This window comes from Armigeres subalbatus, chromosome 2 (genome assembly GCF_024139115.2).
Source record: "Armigeres subalbatus isolate Guangzhou_Male chromosome 2, GZ_Asu_2, whole genome shotgun sequence".
NCBI lineage: Eukaryota > Metazoa > Arthropoda > Insecta > Diptera > Culicidae > Armigeres > Armigeres subalbatus.
Genome location: NC_085140.1, coordinates 464,919,207 through 464,925,765, shown reverse-complemented (window position 1 = coordinate 464,925,765; position 6,559 = coordinate 464,919,207).

The window sequence follows — 6,559 nt, the reverse complement described above, 5'->3', positions numbered from 1 at the left end:
ATAAGACGAGTTTATACAATCCCATTGAATTCCACCACTTAATTGTATCTTGACAGATACGTATTTCGACATCAGACAGGCCGTCTTCAGTGTCTCGTACTCGACAAGTCGAGTCAAGTACGAGACACTGAAGACGGCCTTACTTTTGAGGTCGAAATACGTATCTGTCAAGATACAATTAAGTGGTGGAATTCAATGGGATTGTATAAACTCGTCTTATGACAGGCAACTTTAAATGTTTCTTTCTTTTCAGGTCAAATTGCAGGTACTCATGAACAGCAGAAAGAATCATCAAGATCTTATCGTATTGTTAGATTTTGTAATATTTTAATAGTAATCAATTGCCAAGATCCGATCAATCCTAAAAAAATGGATGACTATTGTAAAGAAACATATCGGCGATATATTAAATTGTATGATTGGTATAAAATTCCAGCAACAGTGCATAAAGTACTCGCTCACGCTGGGAGCATAATATTCCATTCACTGGCTCCTCTTGACATGTTAGCTGAAGAAGCAGCAGAATGCCACCATAAACTATTAAAAAAATATCGTACCCATCATGCTAGGAAAAGGTCACGAGTTGATAATCTACATGACGTCTTTATTCGAGCTATGAACTCATCTGATCCTTTGATAAGTTCAATAAATCTAGGTAGCAGAATGCGAAAAAAAGTATCACATGAATATCCAGATGTTGTAAAATCACTTTTAATTATTCGAAGATCTTTACAGCTCTGAAAATGTAAACAGTGAAGGCAATGCACTAGACGAATTAATGGATGATGATTTTGCTCTCGATGAAAATGTAGAAAATGAGTAGAATTGCTTGTCAATTTGATTTAGTTTTAAGAAAAAGTTAATAATTAAAATTTATTATGACAATTTATCAATAAAAATTAGGTTTTATTTTGTACAAAGCAATGAAATTTATTTCTTATTTTTGTGATTTTTTGCAGCAGTGAACACGCATGTTGACAAAAAGAAGCGACTAAATTGATGCCGTATTTCTTTGTTTCGCGAGGAGATAAATATATATTCAATGAGATGGAGATCGGAACAGCTCGTTTATATTCATCCCTGCAGTATGAAAAATGGAGACAAATCATCAACTTTGTTAAAGATGTTGATATATGTTCAGTAAAAATAACGGAAACATATTAAAAATAATCCTTTCGACTAGTTTGATTGATTTATTTGTACGGAAAAAAATATTTCCATGAGGGGGAGGGAGCAGATAACTTTGTGTGGGGGGAGGGGGAGGTTCGGAAGACAAATAATTCTTCACCAAAATACCTGATTGATAAAAGAATACTCTTATACGACATAGCTAAAAAAATGGGGAAGGGGTCAAATCTTGGTTAGGTGGGGGGGGGGGCTGTCTTCCACCTCCACTTCTCCTGTTTAATCTTATACATAGCAACCTTATTCTAGTTTTAATTTGCATTTGAACTGCCCCTAAAATTAAAAACAATCGTTCAAGTTTATTGTTTAGGAATACGTAGCTCATTACTGGGTTAAATACTAGATACACCAGCCCGAGGCTGGCTCGTCTCGTTGGGAAAGAGGAGTAATTACATTTTGGTTTATTATTCTAGTGCTGGGATTGGACCAGATGGGTTCCGTCGTAAATTTGTTATTCTAGAGGGGGGGGGGTGGCCCATTTAGGTGCCGAAAAAGAAAAAGTTGAAATATATGTTTGGTGCATGTTCCGTTGTTCGTTGTCCGTTGGGTTTGGGAGAGGGTCGTTCTGGGTTCCGTGGAAGGTTTTGTATTCCGTTTATCCAAAGGGGTTCCGTGTTCATTGCTGGGTCTTCGTTGTGTTTTGAGTGATGGGGGGTTTGTTGGTTAAATTGCGTCAAAGATGTTACAGTCTTTCAAAAAGTTGATCAGCAGTCTTTCGCTGACAGTGTCGTTCTTTAGGGCTGTGTACGCGTTGTCGATGTTGTTCGCTCTTCTTGCCTCCTCGTATATAGGGCAAGAGTTGAGGATGTGGCTGATGGTTAGCCTGCAGCGGCATGTTGTGCATCGGCGATGATATTCCGTCGCTCCCAAGTTATGGGTAAGGTTTGTGTGTCCCGTGCGTAGGCGGGTCAACACTACTTGCTCTCGCCGGTTGGGGAGGTCTTCACCAGGAAGCGTTGAATTTTTAACCATGCGGCAGACGTTCCACTGCCTCCTCCAGTCGTTTGCCCATGCCGAGTTGGTTTGGTGTTTGATCCATGTCTTGGCGTCGTCGGCTGGGACGCTACGACGGCCGATGTGCGCTAGGGTGTCAGCGCTCTCGTTCCCCCGGATGCTGGAGTGGCCGGGGACCCACATCAGGGTGATGCCGTCGTGCAGTATCTGTTGGGTTGCCTGGATGAAGGGGTGACGATTGGTTGCAGATGCCAGGGCCGCGAGCACGCTTGCCGAGTCGGTGACGATGAGTATCGGACCGCTACTCGGCAGGGACGCTGCCTGGAAGACAGCCGCAGCTTCCGCCGAAAATACTGAGCACATGTCCGGTAGTCGATGAGATGTGGACGGGTAGTCGCTTGATTCGATGCCTATGCCTACTTTGCCCATGGCTTTGGAGCCGTCGGTGTACCTTACCTGGGATGACTGGTAGCGGCCTTCAATTCGCTGGCTGAAGAGGCATTGGGCCTGCTGCCTGTTGGGTGCTCTTCGTAACTGAGCCTTCAGCGTCATATCAAGTTTCGGGGGACTGGAAGCCCAGCTTCTGGGGCCGAGACGGTAGAGACCGGCGATTTTAGGTAGCTGTTGTTGGGTTTTATTGCGGAAGTCGGCGTTGGCCCTGTCGAGGAGGTGGCAGGGGGTCACGGGTGGCTTTGGTTTTTTCCAGGTACCCAACAGTTTTGGAACTGAGGATTGCGGTGACCTTGTAGCGAAAGGGTAATACGCCAGCCTCGGCACAGGCGATGTCCGCAGGTGTTGACGGGAGGTGTCCCGAGACCAGCCGAACTGCCCGGTTGTACACGGGGGCTAGGGAGCGGGTGATTTCTGGTAGGTTCAACGACGTAAGCTCCAGTCCGTACAGCAGGCGGCTTGTAATGACCGCATCTGCCACACGGAGGCGCAGAGCTCGGTCGTTTCGGGTTCTCTTTCTGGAGATCAACTTGATCATGTTACCTCTTACCTTGCATGCTTCTTTCGTCCTTTTGCAGTGTTCTGCGAAGGTCAGGTGACGATCCACTGTGATCCCCAGTAGTTTGACGGATGATTTGTTGGGGATGGTAGACCCGTTCAACACGATGGGCTGCCTTGGGGGCCGATGGTTGCTCTGGCATATGTGCGTTCTCACGCACTTGTTGGCTGACATTACGAAGCCGACCGAAAGGCACCATGTACTCACCTTGCTAACGGCGGATTGGATCTTTCTTCGGAGCGACTTGGGGTGCTGCCCGACGGCGATGAGAAGGATGTCGTCTGCGTAGACGAGTATGTGCACGTCCTTTGGTAGATTGGCGAAAACTTCCTCCATTGCGACGAGAAACAGCGTTACAGCAATGACCGAGCCCTGGGGGACCCCGGTTTCCTCCTTCATGGTTTTGGATGCGTAATTCCCGAGAAGCACTCGGAAAGAACGGTCCAGCAAAAAAAATCCTAACGAAATGGAGAAGGTTGCCGGAGACGCCCCAGAGTGCCAGATTTTTCAGGACGCCGGGGGCCCACGCGCGGTTGTAGGCGCGCGATATGTCCAGGGACACCAGCTCGACGTGCTTACCTTGGGATCTGGCGTCTTCAAGTATTTGCCCCAGGGAGGCGAGGTAGGTCCCTGTGCCGCGTCCGGGTCTGAAGGCGTGTTGCGGTTATCGAGCTTTCTCGTTGTTTCCAGATGGTGGGTCAGTCGCCGGTTCACCATACGTTCCATAATTTTGGAGCCGACGTTGGTGAGAGCGATGGGTCGGTAGCTGCTTGCTTCGTTTGCTGGGCCATGATTTTTTGGTATCGGGACAACCAAGCTGGTTCTCCACTCTGCAGGGAAGGTGCCGTTGGTCCACTCTTGGTTAATTGCCTTCAGGAAGGCCGTCTTGCCACACGGAGGAAGGTTCCTATACATTTGGTAGCCGGTACCATCCGGGCCGGCTGATTTACCACTGCCTTTTTTGAGAGCGAAATCCAGTTCGGCCATGGTGAAAGGCCGGTTCATGTCGTGGCCGTTGTCCGGTGGAACTTGGAAGGACGCGATTTCCACTGAGGGAGCTGAGTGTTTCTTGCGGAAGTTTTCAGGGTACTCCAGGAAAGATGATTGACGGTGGAAATGATCAGCAAGTGCGTCAGCTACGACCTTCGGGTCCCGGTGGGTAACTCCGTCAATGCTCAGGGTAATTCCGTTAGCTCGTCGCTTACCTTGGAACGCGTTGATTCGCCTCCAGAGTTCGGTCGAGGACTGGTCCGGATTGATCCCGTCCAGAAATTCGACCCAGGCTTTGTCTTTGGAGTCGCGTAGGGTTTGGCGGCAGTCGTTCCGAGCTGTTTGGTATTTAGAACGAATGTCGATGAGGCGCTGGTCGTCGGCTGGAAGCCGTGCCTTAGCTTTCTTCAGCGCACGGAGCGCCTTACGCCTGGCCTTTACCGCCTTTTTGGTGGTATCGCACCACCAATGGACGGCCTTGCGACCCGGATTGGGACTAGTCCTGGGGATGGTACCTTCTGCCGCTTGGATGATGATTTTGGAGATTTCGGAAATTGACTGGTCGGGACGTAGGGGCAGCTCGCGTTCGATCTCCCGCTGAAAACTGCCCCAGTCCGCTTCTCCATATTTCCATCGTGGCCGGCGGGTGATGTTGGTTGGAGTGCTGTTTAGGGCCACGAGGATGGGCGAGTGATCACTACCTCTTGGGTCCCCATCAGTGGACCAGAGAAGCCGACCTATGACGCCGCTCGAGGCCATAGTGATATCGACGGCGGACTCCGCGGACCCTCGGGGGAAGGTGGGAGTGCCGTCATTTAAGATTGCGAATCCGGCGTCGGTGGCGACGTCAAAGATGACATTGCCTCTGGCGTTGCTGGTGCGACTTCCCCAAGACTGGTGGTGGCCGTTGATGTCCCCGAGGATGATTGAGGGGGAGGGGAGGCTTTCGAGCGTATTCACCAGTTTGTTCTTTAGGTTCGGGAACTTGCCGCTGGGGATGTAGATCGACACGATGGTTATCGGGGTTGGCCTTTCGATCCTCACAGCGACAATGGGGAAGTCGGCATCGATGAGGATTTCCGTGGCGGGGATTTCCTGGAGTACTCCTACTGCGGCAGATCGGTACACGTTGTTTTCCACTTTGGTGAACCACTTATACCTGCTTCCCAGTGATCGGTTCATAACAGCGGGTGTGGTTCGATGGATCTCCTGTAACGCTATGGCTACCGGGTTCGAACTCGACACCAGCAGCTCCAGGTCGCACAAGTTGTTGTGGAATCCATTGATGTTCTACTGGAGTGCTAGGGTTATTCCTGGGGTTGCAGGTCCGGAACCCACAACCGGCAGAGATGGGGGAGGCGACGGAAAAAAGGTGGTGTTGGACCAGGATTGTGATGGCGGTGTGCTCCCCCCCAGAGCTCTTCCAAAGGCGGGTCCCTCGCCGTAATTGGTTGTAGTGACGGTGCTCTCGTGTGAGGGTCCGGGCAGGTTAACGGCGTTGGGGCCGTATCTTTTCCGATGCAGCTCGTAGTAGAATTCGGAGGTGGTAATGCCGGCTCCCAGTGGGGGAAAGGTTTGCATTTGGTCCGCTGTGGCGGCACTTTCTGGGGCTGCAGGTCCGGAACCCACAACCGGCAGAGATTGGGGAGGCGACGGAAAAAAGGTGGTGATGAACCAGGATTGTGGCGGAGATGTGCTCCCCCCCAGAGCTCTTCCGGAGGCAGGTCCCTCGCCGTGGTTGGTTGTGGTGGCGGTACTCACGTGTGAGGGTCCGGGCAGGATAACGGCGTAGGGGCCGTATCTTTTCCGATGCAGCTCGTCGTAGAGTTCGGCGGTGGTAATGTCGGCTCCCATTGGGGGAAATGCTTGCACTTCGTCCGCTGTAGCGGCACTTGGGCTTTGCGCTTGATTTTGCTTGAATCCCACGTTGTCCGTTGGGGCAGAGTGTTGCGACCCAAATATGTTGTCTGCTGTTCGCTTGCATCCCTCGCTGAGCTTGGTTGGTCTAGGCTGGCAGGGTCAGCGTCCGAGCGCCGGAGGTTGTCCGCCAGTTCCGGTAGGGGTGTAGCGTCCGCACTGGCGGGGCCCCGGCTACTCGGATGCCCGTCTGCTGTTTGGGTGTTTCGTATGGCTTGGCTGTTGGTCGTGTTGTAGTCGTGTGGTGGTAGGGTAGTAGTTGGTGTAGTTTGAGTAACTGGTACTCGTCTGGGAGGCTCGGCTTGCACATCATTGTGGGAGGTTTTTATATTAAAGTAGGGATTGAAAAGGGTGGGAGAGGGTTGGGGTAGGCGAAAAACTTTTAGATCCAATAGAGGCAAACAGAGCCTATTAAACTACTTACTTGGCTAATCTACTTGTCACACGCTTTGTCCGTGGAGCTCTGGTTGAGGAGCTACCGCTCTCACTGGAGTCTCTCGGAAC